This window comes from Diospyros lotus, chromosome 9 (genome assembly GCF_014633365.1).
Source record: "Diospyros lotus cultivar Yz01 chromosome 9, ASM1463336v1, whole genome shotgun sequence".
Classification (NCBI taxonomy): Eukaryota; Viridiplantae; Streptophyta; class Magnoliopsida; order Ericales; family Ebenaceae; genus Diospyros; species Diospyros lotus.
In genome coordinates, this window is record NC_068346.1 from 18,561,684 (window position 1) to 18,581,909 (window position 20,226).

Sequence of the window (20,226 nt, forward strand, 5' to 3'; positions counted from 1 at the left end):
GTCCCTATCCGTCTCAAAATCTCAAACAGACTAATGTAACGAGGACTAAGCTTCCCTGTTATGCCAAATCTGCAAACTCCTTTAATAGGCATGACCCTCAACCAAACATGGTCACCTACCTTAAACTTGAGGTCTCGACATCGCTTATCTGCATAGCTCTTCTGTCTGTCTTGGACTGTTTTCATTCTAGCTTTGATAACTCGAATCTTTTCTGACGCCTACTCAATAATTTCAGGACCTAATAAAGCCCTATCACCAATCTCTTCCCAACATATCGGCGATCGAGACGGTCGCCCATACAAAGCCTCATACGAACATTCCAATACTTGAATAGAAACTATTATTGTAGGCAAATTCTACTAGAGGTAGATGCTCATCTCAACTACCTTGGAAATCTAGAACATAAGCTCTCAACATGTTCTCGAGAGTCCTAATAGTCCTTTTTGATTGACTATCTGTCTGCGGATGAAATTATGTACTAAACTTCAGCTGAGATCTTAATGCATCATGCAAAGCTCCCCAAAAATAAAAAGTAAAATGAGGATCTTGATCTAATACAATGCTGGATGGAACACACCCTGTCACTTCATGATCTCCTCAATATAAATTCTTGCAAACCTATTCAATGGGTAAGTCTCCTTAATAGGCAGAAAATGGGTTAATTTAGTCAAACTGTCAATAATAACCCATATAGCATCATAACCTCTAGTCATCCTGGGTAAAACCCATCACAAAATCCATAGTAACATTATCCCATTTCCACTCCGAAATAGGCAATGGAAGTAATAAATCTACGGGTTTCTGATGTTCTGCTTTAACTTGCTGGCATACTAAACACTGCTAAACATATTTAGCTACATTGATACTATCGCTTTAGGTCATGGTTCATCTTCGCAACATTTGGATGAATAATGTAATGACTTTTGTGTGCTTCATTCAAAATCTTTTGCTTAAGATTTCCTTCCTTCCTGCGTGCAGCCCCTATGAGCACACAGCCATTGCTGTCGGCCACCCCCTGTTTAGCTTCCGCTAGTCGCTGGCTCACTGCCACCAACCGCCGCCACGACCAACACCCCGTTGGCCCAGCTCCACCGCAACCTGTCGCGCTGCACGCAGCAACTTGGCCGCTACTCGCCCGCGCCTCCAGTCATCTTTGCTTAGCCCATCGACCACCCCTACTTTGCCAGTCCGCTACCATCGTGCCACCCAGCTGTTGCAACAACAACTTCACTGCCTGCGACTGCTGCTACCATGGCTGCCCACTCATTTATCTATCTTTCTCTCACTTCCTATTTCTCCTTCTAAGCTTTCGGGTGCTCTCTCTCTCCTTCTTCTCGAATCCCATCCCATTTATAGCCCCAAGCTCTCTCCCTACCCTCACTCTCTCAGCCATTTCTCTCCCTCTCTGAACTCTCTGCCATGCTCGGCCACTGCAACAACAGCTTGAAGCTGCTATACCATGGTCGAATTCAACCATCTCTCGCTTTGCTTCCATTCTTCTTCATTTTGCATTCTATTTATAGTCAAATGCAGCTTGGGCACCACTCTTTCTCTCGACAATCAACTTTCAACCATTTGAAATTCCTTAGCCCAATGGGGAATCAACTCATTATGCTCAAAATGCTGCACAATTGTTCCCCACGCCTCACCCGCATGCCCTAGATATATAATATATATATATATTACACAATTAATCCCTCCATTTCTCATTAATTTTACTTGAGGGTTTTATTAATTGCACTTTGACCCTCTAATGCCATAATTATTTATCATCAAGCCACTCAAAACATTAATTTCCTCGAAATTAATAACCGACAATTATTTGATAAAGACTTATTTCGCCCCAGTGTCCTCACCGGGCCCTTGTTTTGTCCTTAAACCATTTCAGGATTGATCCTTACATGAAACCGGAGTCCTCTTAGGGTTCCATTTATTTTTCGAAAGTCCCCCACGATGATTCAATTTTTTAGCTTGAATCGAAGCTGTATTTTAACTATACTAAAAATCGTCTCAATTCTGATTTCTTTTAATACTACAAATCCTATCTCAAAACGCTCATCGAGACCATATCATTTTCCTTAGACATTTACACTCTGGGATATTCCCTGTAGTCGATTCGGTACTTATAACTATAAGAAATTATACTTAAGTCCCTAATCTTTTGAAAATTTCACATATGGCCCAAGTTAAAATTACTCTTAAGCCCTTTAGAAAATTTGGATATTACACATCCTCTTATCTCGACGATAAGTGATGGATCCTTTATTAACATTCATAAGTCTTCATATGTGACAAGGCTATGCACAGTGACAATCTATCAATGATTCCTTTAGAATCCAAACAACACCAAGGCATAACTAGTCAAATATAAGACTACCATGATGTCTCAAGTCTAAGGACCAGTCTGCACAATTGCAACACAAGAATTCCAATTCAACATTGACTAATAACCATTAGGAATTCTATAACAGGTCAGTTCAATGTACTTATTCTTCTAGTAAGCACCCACATATATGCACTAGTGTCCCCACACCAAACCCCATGAAACAAGACATTCTCCCGATTGAGCATGCATCATATGTGCTAGTATATCCGAGTTATTAGTGTTCATTCCTAATAACTCTATGACTAGGAACATTTAATATCAAGGCTTATAAGGAATATGTTTCATGATGGTTATCTCTATGCACGACCATATTCCGTGAGCCTATTTGATCTATTGACTTTGTTAATTATAGACTTCAATAAATAATGACAACAATCATCAACGACAAATAAAACATAATGCCTTGCAATAACAATTGATTGAGGAAAAGAATCCTAATGAAAAATATGATCAATTACATAAATATAATTGGCTTCTGGGGTATAACACTAACAATCTCCTACTTGCCCTAACGCCAATTTCCCATGTATTTTAAGCCCATCTTCTCAAGATGACGTTCAAACACTTGTTGTGACAATGGTTTTGTGAGGGGATCTTACATTCTCTGTTGATGCAACCTTCTCCATTTGAATGTCACATCGATCAATTATCTCGCGGATTAAATGGTATCTCTGCAATATGTGTTTGGATCTTTGATAAGACCTTGGTTTCTTTTCTTGAGCAATAACACCATTGTTATCACAGTACATTAGAATTGGATCAACAATAGTAGGAACCACTCCTAATGCTGAGATAAAATTTCTCATCAAAACCGCTTCCTTTGCACCATTTGATGCTACAATATATTCAGCTTCAGTGGTAGAATTAGTAGTTGTTTCTTGTTTGGAACTCTTCTAACAAACTACTGCACCATTAAGGGTGAATATATAACCAGACACAAATTTTGAGTCATCTACATCAGACTGAAAACTAGAATCCGTAAAACATTCCAATTTTAGTTCACCTCTTCCATAAACCATGAAAGTATCATTCGTTCTTCTCAAGTACTTAAGAATCCCTTTCACAGCTTTCTAATGCTCCTCATCTAGATTAGACTGATATATGCTCGTAACACTCAGAGCATGTGGGGCATCAGGTCTATTACATAGTATAGCATACATTATGCTACCTATAGCAGAAGCATAGGGTATAGATACCATCATTTTCCTCTCCTCTGGATTCTTTGGAGACATTGACTTGGAGAGGGAAACCCTATGGCGTATTGGAAGGAATCCTTTTTTAGATCCTTCCATGTTAAATCTTTTTAACATTTTATCTATGTACATCGATTGGGATAGACCAAGCATCTTTTTAGATCTATCTCTATAGATCTTAATCCCCAAAATATAAGATGATTTTCCCAAATCTTTCATGGAGAAGTTAGTAGATAACCATGCTTTTGTTGCTTACAACATACCTACATCATTCACAATGAGTAGTATGTCATTAAAATATAGCACCAGAAAAGTGACTGCACTCCCATTGACCTTCTTATGCACACAGGGTTCATCCATGTTCCTGATGAAATCAAACAATTTGATTGTCTCATCAAAACGTATATTCCAACTCTGGGAAGCTTGTTTTAGTCCATAAATAGACCTTTAAAGCTTGTAGATTTTCTGCTCATCTCCATTGGATATGAATCCTTTTGGCTGTTCCATATAAATATCCTCTTTAATATCACCATTGAGGAGGGCTATTTTCACATCCATTTACCATATCTCATAGTCATAATATGTAGTTATGGCAAGTAAAATCTGAATGGACTTAAGCATTGCTACTGGTGAGAAAGTTTCTTCATAGTCAATACCTTGGCTTTGAGTGTAACCCTTTGCCACCAGACAAGCTTTATAAGTATCCATCTTTCCATCAACTCTAAGAGTTCGCTTGTAGATCCATTTACAGCCAATAGGTACAATACCTTCAGGAGGATCCACCAAAGTCCACACTTTGTTAGAGTACATAGAATCCATTTCGGATTTCATAGCTTCTATCTATTTTCCCGAGTCGATATCAGATATCACCTCCTTATAGGTTCTTGGTTCTGCATCCAAGAGAAGGTTATCCTCATTACCCTCAACTAAGAAACCATACTTTTTAGGAGGTCTTGAGATCCTTTGGGATCTCCATGGATATTGTGTACTTTGAGGTTCAATGATATTTTCTACTTCCACTTGCTGTGGGATAGTAGTTTGTGATTCTTGAATTTCTTCAAGATCTATAATATTCTCATTATTCCCATCTAATAGGAACTCATTTTGTAGAAGAGTGTCATTCCTTAAAACAGACACCTTTTGCTCAAAGGGATGATAGAAGTAATATCCAAATGATTCTTTTGGATATCCCACAAACTTACACTTAATGGATCTATTATCCAACTTGTCTCCCACTGTTTTCTTGACATAGGTAGGACACCCCCATATTCTTAAATATTTGTAACTGGGTGTCTTACCAAACCATATCTCATATGGAGTCTTAGGCACTGATTTAGAGGGAACTCTATTCAGTAGATGGGCAGCTATTTCAAGAGTATAGCCCCAAAAGGATAAAGGAAGATCAGCGAAACTCATCATGGATCTAACCATATCCAATAAGGTTCGATTCATTTGTTCAGAAACACCGTTGAGTTGTGGTGTTCCTAGCGGAGTCCACTGGGAGAGAATCCTATTCTCTTTAAGATGATCAATGAATGTTGTACTCAAGTATTCTCCACCCCCCCCCCCCCGATAAGATCGAAGGACCTTAATACTTTTTCTGGACTGTTTTTCTACTTCATACCTAAACTCCTTGAACTTTTCAAAGGCTTCTAACTTGTGCTTCATCAGATACACACAGCCATACCATCATCGATGAAGGTAATGAAGTAAGAAAAACCACCTCTAGCATTAACATTTAGTGGTCCAGATACATCTGTATGGATCAAATCCAATAGATTAGATGCACGTTCCACTAGTCCCATAAATGGAGATTTTGTCATCTTTCATTTAAGACATGATTCACAAGTTAGAAGTGACTGTAAGTCAAATAAGTTCAACAACCCATCTTTAACCAACTTGTTTATCCTATCTTTGGAAATATGACCTAACCTTAGATGCCACATAAAAGGCATAATTTTGATCATCAACCTTTCTTTTGTTACTTTGTTGTAAACATATCATGGAATCATTAGTTTGAACAGTATACAAATTATTTGACAATGCACCAGTACCATATAAAACACTATTTTAAAAATAGAACAAACTCCACTAAAAACTATAAAATTAAAACCTTCATTATCTAAAATAGGAATAGAAATAATGTTCTTGATAATGTTTGGCACATGAAAAAAATCATTCAAAACTAACTTTATTCCAGATTCTAAAACTAAATAAACTATCCCTATGGCTACCATAACAACCCTTGCTCCATTCCCAAGCGATAGAGATGCCTCATCTTTATTTAGTCTCCTGCTTCTTATCATCAATTGCAAATCATTGCAAATATGACTACCACATCCGGTATCTAATACCCAAGAAACATCATTAATTGAAAGGTTAATTTCAACAAAGTACATACCTAAATCAAAACGTTTCTACTTTAGTTATACAAAATAAGTCTTGCGATTCCTTTTCCAATGCCTAAGCTTTCCACAATAGAAGCAATTTCCCATTTCAACTGGACTTGGCTTTGGCTTCTTGACTCCACCTTTAGGCTTCATCTTGCCTTTCTGAGAACCTTTCTCTTTGCCTTGCTTAGACCAATTTTTCTTTGGTTTTGAAGAATGGGAGAAACCAATGAGCATAACAAGTCTTTCCTTCTTCATTGTCATCTCAGTAGTTTTCAACATGTTAAGAAGCTCAAGAAGTGAAGTCTAAAGCTTATGCATGTTGAAATTCATGTCAAACTGATCAAATGAATTAGGAAAAGATTCTAGCATAAGATCTACATGTAAATCATTATCCATAACAACATCCAAATACTTGAGCTTTTCTATTAAGTTGATCATCTTCAAAACATGATCATTGATTGAATCATAGTCCGTCATACGGGCTCTAAAAAGCTCTTTTGAGATCTGATATCTCACATGTTTGGTTTGTTCACCATACAACTCTTATAGGTGCAAATGGATTTCTACAACATGTACCATATTCTCGTGCAGCTTTTGTAGCTCATTAGTCATCGAGGCCATCATATAGCAATGGGCCTGTAGATCATCATCTTTCCACTTCTTCCAAGTGGTCAGTTCCTTTGGGGTGGATTGCTCTGAAACCTTTTCAAGTGGAGACTTATCCAACACATATGTGATTTTCTCATAATTGAAAACAATTTTGAGATTCCTTAGCCAATTCATATAGTTGGAACTAGTCAATTTGTTTGTGTTTAGTAAACCTGCAATTGGATTCTTGTCTATTTTTTATTTCACAAATCTGCAAAGATAAACATAATCATACATATAAACATTCACTCAATTTCATTCACATATGATTAAGGACTTTTTGTCATAAGTGATACTCCTACTATTTTAGTCAAATCTTAGCACCCTCAAGATAAGATTCGGAAAGCTTTATTTATTACATAAGCTTTCTAGTAGGTTTGAGATCCAATTAAACTTACCATAGACTCAAATAATATCGACCCTCTTATAGTAAGTTTAAAAGGTAGGTAACTCTTACTAATTACATCCAATGTAACCCTCAAATTATTTGGCCTTAGATTTACATAAACTCAAATATTATTGATGCTCTTATGCAAATCATGTTAAGTCAACCATCATTAACCACCAGTGTGACAAATAGAAATACCCCCAAATAATATTGACGATAGTATTGCTACTTATCACCTAATGTGCATCACCATGCAAAACATATAATATAGGTTTCCATACTTAGTATGCCCCAAATATTATTGGCGATGCATACCAAATATGGTAATTCCTCATATTATATACCAATGATGGGAGACTATGGTGAAATCAAACTCTTTTAATTTCTCACTTTTGACTTAAAATTTATATTCTTAAAACAATTTTAAGTGAGGGTTTTTAACCCTTCATTTAGAACACAAGATTTGTGTAACACCCCGTCTCGCCAAGCGTGTCACTATAAGGGTATTCTCGGGATTTCTTTTTTTTTTCCTCTTTAAGTTCAACACGCGCGGTATTTCAAAAACAATCTTCACATGCAGAAACAAAACCCCGCGAACCCCAGTCTTGCCCGTTTAACTATCAAGATCGATAATCTTAAACTAAACGAGTCTTAATACAACGCAGCGGATACACTAACACCAAACACCGTAGTTCTTACATTTTATTTCCATAGCAAAATACGTAATACAGATCAAATGATAAAATTGCTATATACAACTGTTCATTTACAACCTGAAATGCATATTAAATCCTCCAATCGTTACAACGACTTAACAAACTAAGCACCATTGGGCCTCAACCGGCCACATCCTTGCCCTCGCAGCAGTTCCTGGCTGGAACATTAAACGTTCCAGGGGCATAGCCCAAGTTAGATGATAAACATCTAAGTGACGACATAAAACAGTTCATACAATGTATGAGAGACACACGAGCATGGCATACTCAGACAAACGTAAATATGCAAGACATGTCTAACTCGAGATATCACCTTGACATACTTAATCCCTCGAATGCCCTACTGTGGCACACGTTCACCTAGTCCAACGTTAATCCCTCGAGTGCACCGTCGTGACACTCGTTCACCTGGTTTAACATTATTCCCTCGAGTGCCCCAGTGTGACATCCGTTCACCTGGATTATCATTATCCCAATCTCAAGTAGACCCCATCCCGCCCCATACAGATCCAACGATGCAATTAAACTTGACCCCAAATGATATGAAAATTTACACGCCATGCACCAATATTTTAAAATAAAACAGTTATAAGGAAGCATTAAAATCCATTTTCCTCAATTTTCCATAATTTTCTCTATTTTCTCCCAATTTTCTCCTCGTTAATTCCAAAATAATTATTTCTTCAATTATTTTCCGAAATATTTCAACACAGTAATTCCTAGAATAATTAAATAAAAATATTGGAATTAAAATTACCAAAATAGCCCTTCGCACGCGCTCTCACGCGCCCTGCGCGTGGCTGCGCGTGGAGGCTGGCGCGTGCAGCCACGCGCGTCGTCTTCTTCCTCAAGACCCGCCGGCGACGACCCCTCCGATGACCGATCTGAGCACACCCCCTTCAAGCCCTCGATGAGTCGATCCCATTGGCACCATTTTTAGGCCGAAAGCTCGCCGGAAAAGGGCCCAAACGGCCAGTTGCAGGTGGCGGAAGGCGGTCCGCCACCTTCGATCGGCCAAACCCCAAACGGCCTTAAACGAACACCAAAATCCCTCAAACTACTCACAAAATCTTCTCCGTTTCATAAGGATCAAAAGCCCCTTATCCATTCTCATCAATTCATCCTCTAACACGACCGATTTGAGCTCCAAAAAGTCGAAACCCTCGGCCTCTCTTTTATACCCAAAAACCGACCAAAATCTAGCCAATTACCGACCACCCTTGCTCCCCAAGAATCCCACGATCGTATACAACCTTCCCCAAGCAAGCCTCGGCCGTCCCATCGCCGGAAACGGCCTCCACGTGCGGTGGCAGTGCGGCGGCCGTTTTCTCCCTCGCGTTCACATTGCAAAATTTTGCTAAATTGCATTTTCACCCCCTGATTTCTTCATTTGACATTTTAGCCCCTACCAATACACCCCTGATCTTTTCAAATATACCACTAAGGACCACAAGTCTTGTACTATTCATTTCATTCTTGAAACTTCCGAAAAATTATCGTTTTGACCTCCCTCGGTTAAATTTAGAAAAACTGCACTTAGGCCCGACTGATTGATTTGACCTTAAATCCATTCAATTTAACCCAAAATCTCTTAAGGGTTGTTCTATACATAAAATATTAGTCCCTAACGTGTTCCATTGATTTTTCGGATGTCTCCTACGTCGATTCGGTTTTCTCAGCCCAGTCAACAGCTGTACCGAAAACTGTTCCTGATCCAATTTATTTCATCACTAAAAATCATAATTCAAATCACTTGTCGATACTGTACAATTTTCTTTAGCTATCTAAGGTCCGGGGTACTCCCTCCGACTAATTCGGTCGTCCAAAACTGCATTAGTGTACCCCATAGTCTTATTTTTCTGCAAATTCCTCTTATACCCTTTATCTAATATCATTTATACTCTTAATAATTTCCCGGGTATTACAATTTGTAACTAACACATTAAGGAACTTAATTTATCGTAAAGCATGCATCTCATACATAATGATATTATCTTGTAATTAGCATGCATCTTAGAAATCATAAAACCAACTCATGCAACATTCATAATAATTGAATACAACATAGATTAGCATGCATACAATCAAATTACAACTTCTTGCAATATAATACCTTAAACAAATTATGAACCATACGATACGGGGGTTCGGGGGCATCGCCTCTAACGAGGTCGAGCTTAAATCACATAAAAAACCTAGCAAACAAAATGCTGTTTGGTTTAGATCATATCAAGATGCTGTTATTCGAACAAACACTGTTATTTCGATTAGATCATATAAAACATTGTTGTTTTAACAGACACTGTTATTTTGAGTTGATCATATCGAACGTTGTTGTTTGAACAAACACTATTATTTTGAGTTGATCATATCATACGTTGTTGTTTGAACAGACACTATTATTTCGAGTTGATCATATCAAACGTTGTTGTCCGAATAGACACTTTGTTCTTATAAATCAACCCCATTATATGCATCAGTTTCAATCTTATTAAAAACCAATTACAGATCTTATCATATCCCTTGAAAACACATTGATTCGATGCATGAATAACCCAATAAAATAATATCAAAATAGTTTATACGCATCAGTTTCAATCTTATTGTAAATCAATTACTAAATTTATTATAAACCATCATAGCACACTGATCCGATACATAAATAATCCATCAAATAATGGCAGAATTGAAATAGTGGCAGATTCGTTACTAGCAGAAATGACAACTGAATCAAAAACATAGATAACAAAACTATTCAAAGTTCGAGATAACTTAAAAGCTTTGATACCACTGTAAGAAAACCGTGACCATGCTAACAACGCCTTTTCACTATTTTGTTCTGATCCACAAAGACGCAAGCGCGACCTCCTCCAAGATAGTCCACATGATCAGCCTTTTCACAATGACCCCGATTGTGCTAGCAACCTTATATCGTTTTAGAGTGAGAGACCACGAAATTTTTTTGCATCTTTTTATCTTATGAAATAGCATATTTATAGAGAAAGAAACCCTAATCATGCCATAAAATAAAACCCTAAACGTTTTAGGATCGGGCCTTAATCATATTGGGCTAGTTCTCTCTTTTAATCATAAAATGGGCTCGATCTAAGTGTGTGACCCCTTAGGTCCACCATTAGACTAGATATAGGACCCAACTCTATTGGGCTTCTTTAGAGCCCAACTTATTGGCTTAATTTAAACATGTTGGTCCTAATGATGGAGGGGGGGTGAATTGGGATTCGTATAAATTTTTTGATAATTAAAACAATGATTGATAGCAGAATACTATATTTTGAAATATAGGATATATGTTTCGAAATAAACCTTTCTGTTAAGTAGGTTTCGAAACCTACTATATATGTTTCGAAATATACCTCACTGTTTTGCTAGTTTCGAAATGTAGATTGTATGTTTCGAAATATACTTTTCTATTTTGCTCGATTCAAAATCTTTTGGCTTGTATTTCAAAATAATGATTTTGAAAAGATGATTTACATAAGTAAGAATATACCAAAGGTGTTTGAGATCAAAGATAGATACTTATGTATATGAAAAAACTTATGCTTAAGAAAAATATGTTTTAAACTTTGATGACAATTCTTGTGCTTCAAAGAAAACTTGTTTTAGCTTTTGAAAACAATTCTTTTAAAAGCTTGAGCAATGAATAACAAGCAAGCAAAATAATAAATTTCGTGCACACAAGATATATAGTGGGTTGTCACCCAGCCTAGTCCACTACCTTTAAGTTTACCCAGTTGAAGGATTTTTCAATCCCAATCACTTTTACTAGTGATCAACTACAATAAGGATTTTACCACGGTTCACCCCAAAACCTTGTACAATGAGTTTTTATGACTCAACTCAAACCTTTCACCAAGTGAGTTTTTACAGGCTTAACTCAAACCTTACAACAAGTGAGTTTTAGGATCAACTTAAACCTTTTCCATAATGAGTTTTAGGCTCAACTCAAACCTTACTACAATCAAGATAAATAGAGTTTTATCTTTATAGCTGAAACATCCCGTATCGAGCGATAGGAAGGACCAGAACAACTTACCCTGATGGGCCTACGAGAACTTCCCAGGGGGGTCACCCATCCTTGAATTTCCCCAGGTCAAGCACGCTTAACCTTGGAGTTCTTGTCCTACATTCAGCCCAAAAGGTATCCAGCTGGTGTTGTTTCCTTTCCTTACACTATCCTCGATATATACTAACTTCTCTGGGCTCTTGGGGTATTACAACAACCCAATAGAATGTATAGCAATAAATATCTTACCAATGGCTAGACAAACCTCTTAACTTGAGGTGAGGAGAGCTGAACAAGATGAGACTTCAGTTTTTGCTTGCTTCTCATTTTCACTCACAATGCACAAGAATAGGATTTGTAGAGGATATTCTTTGAGAGCTTGAATAAAGGATTTGATCAAAACTTGTTCTTGTGTATGTGTCTCTTGTGTGTGCTCTCTTGTTGTTACTTGTTCTTGTCTTCAAACACTTGCTATTTATATCAAGAGATAAAAATTTAGTCATTTTATAACTGTTAAAGACAAGACAAAAAAGTAGGTTTCGAAACGTAGCATATTGGTTTCGAAACATCATAATTTTACACTTAGGTTTTGAAACATACTTCTCATGTTTAGAAACATACAGCCTTTGTAGCTATACTTGCACTTAAAGACAGCATTGAGTGGGAGACAATCTATTCCCCACTAACATATAATAGTGATCTCCATTTCAAATTTGAATTTACAGAGCATGGAGAAAATATTAAACAAATAATTTTCAAAAGCATTTTGACAAAGACAAAAGTGCAGCACACATACGTCTCGGATTTGAGTGATCTGCTATTAGAGGTTTCGAAACATGATTTATATGTTTCGAAACATACCTCTCTAGAAATGAGGTTTCGAAACATGACATATAGGTTTCGAAACATAGTCTAAAACCTGAAACAAATACTAATACATAGATGTTTCGAAATAACATACACACTTTAGAAAACATGAAAACCTTTTCAAAGGGGTTTCAAAACATGCATAAAAACTTGATAGAGTTTCAAAATGATTTGCTTGGAAACACAATCCATAGTAAGTAAATGTCCACATTTTCTTGTATTTATATTTTACCTTCCATTTACTTTAATACATAAATATAAGTAAGAAAGTACCCCCTATTTGGATTCAATAAAAATATCCAAAAAATCAAAATCCATAACAATAAAAAAGTTGAATTTTGGTTTTAGTATAAACTCAGGATTTTGCGATTTTACCACCTCCAAAATATATACTTTCTATTTCTTGAAAAATTCATTAAAAATCATTTTAACACCAATGGATATTAGATATCGAAAAACTAGGAGATAGTTTTTCAAAAAGAAAATATTTTCTTATATGTCTCCTTTTAAGGTGCTAACCTTCCAAACTTAGAAAAAAAATAAGCTTTTGCAAACCTCAATATTTGGAATTCATTTGGTTTTCATTTTCACAAAGTAATACTTAATATTGAAATTGATATATGTTGAAAACCACAACCTTGACTCATGACTTAAGAATTAAGCCAATAGATTTTTTTTATCATCAAAACTAATATGCAAAAAGGTGCAACATCAAAACACATCTCATGGGTTTCTTAATTAAACTCTTTAACTAATAGTTTTAGAATTAATCATATTAATTCTAAAATCCCTACATATCATAGCTAACGTCTAGCAACATGCTATGAATACCTAGCCAATGATGAAAAAAATACAGACCTTATCAATTGTAATTACTGTATAGTAAAATCCTTTCATCAGTCAATGTCATTGAATTTAGGGTATGCATTTATGTTGAACTCTAATTATTCAATAACTATGTATCCATTCCAAAATTTTGACTTGATAGGTGAAATCAAAACACCTTTTGATTTTCACCTCACCTTGGTTAAGGATTTCCATAGTCATGAAATTATAGGAATACATAGGGCATCCTCTTATCTCGATGATAAGTGATGAATCCTTTATTGACATTCATAAGCCTTCATATGTGACAGGGCAATGCCCACCAAGGCATAACCAATCAAATATAAAACTACCATGATGTCTCAAGTCCAAGTCTAAGGACCAGTCTGCACAATTGCAACACAAGAATTCCAACTCCACATTGAACAATAACCATTAGGAATTCTATAGCGGGTCAATTCAGTGTACTTATTCTTCTAATAAGCACCCACATATATGCATTAGTGTCCCCACACCAAAGTCCATGAAACAAGACATTCTCTCGATTGAGCATGCATCATATGTGCTAGTCTATCCGAGTTATTAGTGTCCATTCCTAATAACTCTATGACTAGGTACATTTAAGATCAAGGCTTATAAGGAATATGTTTCATGATGAACATCTCTACGCACGACCATATTCCATGAGCCTATTTGATCTATGGACTTTGTCAATTATAGATTTCAATAAATAATGACAACAATCATCAACGACAAATAAAATATAATGCCTTACAATAACAATTGATTGAGGAAAAGAATCCCAATGAAAAATATGATCAATTACATAAATATAATTAGCTTGTGGGGCATAACACTAACAAGCATTGTGTAGGCAATTGACAACGAACTTCATCAAAAAGGTATACTGAAAAACCCCTTATGGCGTGAGCTTTTTCTATTTTGCATGTGGATGATAGAAATTGAGTCTTGCAAGGTTGATTTTGGTTTTCGCTATGTATGTTTTATGCTTCTGCTGTGCTAGTTTCTAGTGAAAAATGTCTTAAAAATAAAACCTTTGCATAGATCCACACCAGGTTGGTGTTTTTGGTGCGCCTTTGGTCATTGCCTTTTAGTTTTATCAGAGCCTCAGCTTGGTTTTATCATCCTGTGCTTCTATTTTGTGTGAATATTTTCAGACATGTTTTGCATTCTATTTTGGTGCAGGTTGTAGAAACTATTGACACTTTCAATTAACCAGCCAAAATAGTTGACATATATGAAAAATATGTAGACCATTTTGTTTTAGTGGGATACACGGTGGATAGTCTTTTAGACTGTCAACCACTTGGGTACCACGAGGGGAGAAATGATCGACCATTTCACACTGTCAGTGTGCTGGTTGTCCATTTTCTAAGGTGTTTGCTTAAATATAACTGGATTACATGGGATAGGCTTATACCGAAAGAAAACGTGATGTAAGATGCCATAAGTCTGAATAATAACCACATTACATAAACATAGATTTATTTTGAAATTGGATTTCAAAAGTTAATGCCAACAAGATCAATTTGATTGATCGGGGTGATCATGGCCTTATTCAATGTGATTGAATGAATGAATGAATAAAAGAATGATTATAGGTATTCGATTCCAAATATGTAATAATTATTTATTCATTTGGTTTGTAAAGAGACATAAGTCTCCATACCTTTGTTTCATTTTTAGAATTATTTGTATTAGAAAATTGTTCTTATAAAATTGAAGCAGGAGCATTAAGGCATTAATGTTGATGGAGATGTCAAGTCATCTAGTGTTGGTGCCTTGAGGGAGCAAGTCAGCCAAAATTTTGGCAGCAAAATATTTTTGTGGTTAAACATCTCTTGCAAGCCTCTTTAATTAAATCCTGAGGCTTGGATTTAATTAAATGCTTAAAAGCCTATGATCATCCAATTGTTTTAATATGTATTGGATGCATGAATTAAAACTTAATGCATGTGCAAAGTGAGGCCTAAATATAAAGACAAAAAATTCTTCCCAATTGTGTAAAGTAATATTAGATCTTAGAGGTGAATTTAGTTCATCGTGGCCCTCAGTCACTGTAGGAAGACTATTGCTCAAATGGGTGTGCCCTAACTATTGATACATTGGAGGGTACATTTCAAGAGAGTTGATTTGTTGACCTATTGATCACTTTGTGTTGTTAATAACCCCATAAGACTATTCCCAAGAAACTATTATGTAAGGGGTAGGCGTTGCAAATGGATAGCTAATTGGTGTGATGGGTAGGGATTTGACTATGTCACCGGTCCAAGAAACTATTATGTGAGGATTGGTGGCATAGGGGCTAAAGATTGAGCTCCACATGGGAAGTGAAAAAGGGACAAGGAGTTGTCTCTTTGATCACCAACTACAAATCTTTCAACGGGATTCACGTTCACCACCTTGGGAAGTGTGGGTTCTAAAAAGTTAGTGGGAGGTACCTTTAATTCAATATCAGAATTAATTTTATTTTTAAGATAATCACACTGACAAACTTTAAATTCTTTTTCTTTTAAAAATGGAAAACCAATTAAACCCTCTTTCTCGCATTTTGGACAAACATTTTGACGAGACCAAATTTTAATGACTGGCTTAGAAATTTAAAACTTGTTTTAAATATGGAGAAAATAATGTATGTCTTGGATTAATCTATTCCTATGGAACTTCCTGAGGGGTCCAGTGAGGAGGTGTAATACCCGGTATTACGTGGTATTGAAAATAAATAATTTTTGGATTATTTTGTCAGGACCTCGGGTGGTCCAGAAAGCCCAAGGGGTCAATCTTGATAAATTAATTAATAAAATTACCGAATTGGCGGCCGAGAGTGCCTCGGGACTAGGATGTCCAGGGAAGAGGGCAAGAGATTAGTGAGCGTCTCGAGATGAGGATAGTGACGCTGGCAGCGGTCCGACTGAAAATAATTTTCGAAATAAATTCTATATAAGCCCGAGTGGGTGCTAATATCGAATGGCGTAGGGGACCTCCTGGAAGCTGAGGGAATCCTAGGGGTGGTCCGATTTTGCGAGTAAGGCAACCCTGAAGCATTTTCGGGTCGAATAAAGGTTCCGTGCAGGCGCAGAGATGAAATTGGTATTCCCGAGTAAAAGTCGGGTATTAATTTTAGAAGAAATCGAGTTGGGAGTGGCTTGATGAGAATTAAGTAAGGCCTGGGAGGGCTCAAGTGTAAAATTAAATTCCTCAAGTGGAATTAATAATATTAAATGGGGTAAATGTGTAATTTAAATATATATATTTATATATATATGAATATATTGTTGTGTGTGCGTGTAAAAAGGGGATAGGAAGCTTCAAGGAAGCTTCCTATGTATTGTCTCTGCCAAAGTGAAATGGCTGAATGGAACAAAGAGGGAGAAGTGAAACCGAGAGATCGAGAGAATGAGAGAGAGATCGAGAGAGGGAGGAGATAGCCGGTGGCTGGAAGGAGAAGCCATTGTGATGGCGGCCATGGCCGACACTGCTGAAGCAGCCGCGACCTGAAGCAGCATTAATGGCGGTCGAGAATGGCCGCAACTGGATGGTGGCTCGCGAGAGGAAGTAGCCGAGGTCGTGCGGTGGCGCGCGGAGGCGTCGAAGATGGCCGAATGAAGCTTCAGCAGCCGGTAATGGCCGCTGGTTGTAGCGGAGGCTAGCTGCGCGTAGGTGGTGGCACGCGATGATGCTAGCTGCGGTGATGGCGGCGGAAGCGGGGTCGGCAGCAGCAGCACGATCAGCGGCAACGGCCGGTGGGCCAGGCGACGATGGCCAGCGGCCATGCGCGTGCAGTGAAGATGAAGGAAGGAGAGTGAACAGTGCGCGCGCAGGGGAGGCGCGGAGAAGAAGAGAAAAAAATAAGAAAAAAAAATAAAAGAAAAGAAAAGAAAGGAAAATTTGGAAAAAAATAGAAATAAATTCCAGAAAATTCTAGAAATTATTTTGGGGCTTGAGGAGCGTGTCGGAAGCTCGAAAATGGGATTTTGGGCATAAGTGGCAGCTCGGGAGCCAACGCCGGTGTGGGCGTCTAATCGATTTTCTCCTTCAAATTAGTTGAGGTAAATTAATTTAATTGTTTTCCAGTTATTTTCATTATGTGAGATAATGAATTGTGTTGTATTGTTGGATTAAACCCTGGGTCGGGGTTGTTTGGAAATTATTGGCGGTTGGTGTATGCCGTGGTTAGTGTTGTTTAGAGATAGTGTTGATGTGTGATTTTGCGGTGTAAGCAAAAACGAAGGCGTTGATTAATGCTTGATATAGTGGGGTTTTACCTGTTTGCCTCCAGGTTCGACCGGGAAGGCGGTGAGCCTAGAAGAGCTCGGAGTTCGGGCTGGCGTTCTCGCCCGAGGCAGAGTTGAGGCTTCGAGCCAGGTAAGGGATGGCCCCATGTGGAGGTGGCTTTGCAAGTCGGTAAATATGCTTGATAATGTTTTTATGTTGCATTGGCATGTAGTGGTTATATCTTGTGTGATCCAAGACCTAGTGGACCAATGGCCATATGGAGGACTAGTGTGGTGGGGGTTGATAGGTTGATGTCTCAAACCTTAGTGGGTTGTGAGGATGAGTGGACCTAGCCTCATTTGCATGCATTGGCATACATAAACATGATTATATTCATATTTACATGCATTGCACCCTTACTGAGTCTTTATGACTCATGAGGTTTTACCTCATGTGTAGATGATGCAAGCCCAGATGCAAGCAGGGATGGTGCCGGGAGGCTGTTATGGAAATTAGCTTGTTGCCTGAGTTGTGTTGTTGTGTAATCTCCTGTAATTTTTTTATAAGTATTCATGTAATTGAATGTAAACGATATTGAGCACTAGATGTATTTAATTGTTGAAATCATCGTAGTGTGATAAATGATTGTGAGATTATTCGTGGTATATGGCTTAGTTAGAGAAGCCGAGTTCGGATCGAGTAAAGATCAGCGAGGTATGTTCTCATAAATCCCCAATACTCAACGAAGTGTTTGTATGCTAGCTTTGTGCCTGGGTCACCTCTGGCTTGCTATGGGGCGAGCTAAAGAGAGGTGAAGCTCACTCAGGTTTCGGGTCTTGGTCCGCTGGATTTTTCTTGTTTGAGTTGGGACCGATTCCTGAGTGGAGCGAAGGGAAGGATGAAGCCTAGTTCCCTCCTAGGGCGTTTCCTGTTGAAATATAGTCCAACCCTTCAGTTGTGGTTTGTCGAGTGAGTAATCCGGTCGATTATTTACCGGTGGTGCCCGTAAGTGGGAGCGGGTTATTACAGGAGGAGTGTGGTTTTTGAGGAGATGCATGACCACAATTTTAGGGCTAGGAGCTTCATACTCGTCTCCATGAACAATGAGCTTCAAAGGAAGCATGAGCACATGCGGACTGCTGCTACCATGATATTGAATTTAAAGGAATTGTATGGGGCATAGAGTAGGACCACTAGGTATGAGGTTTCTAAGTGATTGTTCCGGGCTAGGATGTTAGAGGGCACTAATGTTGGGGATCATATGTTGTCCATGATTGATTCTATCAATCAGTTGGAGGCACTTTATTTCAGTATGGACGCGGATCTACAGATTGACTTGATCCTATAGTCACTCCCTAAGTCATACTCTAGATTTATCATCAACTTTAATATGAATAAAATCCAAACCACACTCCCGGAGTAACTTGCCATTACCTCGACTTCTAGATCTTTAAGATGGAGGTCTGCCTTCAAAAAGAAGAAGTTAGTGAGGCCCAAGAATGTGATCCCCAAGGGCAAGTCTAGAGCATAGGCACTCAAGGGAAAATGTTTCTTATGTGGGCAAGTGGGGCATTGGAAGAGGAATTGCCCAGAGCTTCAGCATGGCCCCAAGGGCAAGTGTGGGAAAACTAAAGGAGTAGGTATTCCTTCTTCATTACTTGTAGTTGAGATGATCAATTCTGTTGGTCGTTCTCTTATAACCTGGATATTGGATTCTGGTGCATCATCTCACATATGTGTTTGCATATAGGATCTTCAAACAAGAAGTCATCCTTAGAGTAAGGAATGGAGAATCTATTGATCCATTAGCTATAGGGACTTCTTCTATTACTTTATCTACTAAGCATATATTAAGACTTAAAGACTATTTATATATACCGGAAGCTATCCAGAATGTTGTTTCCATTCCTAGGCTTGTAGAAGAAAACTATGAATTTTCATTTTCCAACAATATATGTTATATTCATTTTGGTAATGAATGTGTTGGAATGGGTACATTGGTTAATGGTCTTTATGTTTTGGAAATACATGAGTCTATGATAGATGCAAATGTATGTATTGCAACCATGAGCAGCCAGAAGCATTCTCGCAATACTAGTATGGATCTTAAGCATTTGTGGCACCTCAGGCTAGGCTATATTAATGATAGGAGGATAAACGAGTTGGTTAAACGTGGATTTATTGATCCAATGGGAGTGGACCCTGAGCCAACTTGTGAGTCCTACCTGCTCGATAAAATGGCTAAGCAACCCTTTGTTGGACAAAGTAGGAGGGCCGATGATTTTCTAGGTCTGATTCATATTGATGTATGTGGGTCATTCTCGGCATTGGCTAGAGGTAGCTACTCCTACTTCATCACTTTCACTAATGACGTTTCGAGGTACGGATATGTGTATTTGTTGAAACACAAGTCCGAAACCTTTGAGAAGTTTAAAGACTTTAAGGCTGAAATGTAGAACCAGATTGGAAAGAGTATTAAAACACTTTGATCGGATCGGGGTGGGGAATACTTGAGTTTAGAGTTTGGTGAGTACCTTAGGACTTGTG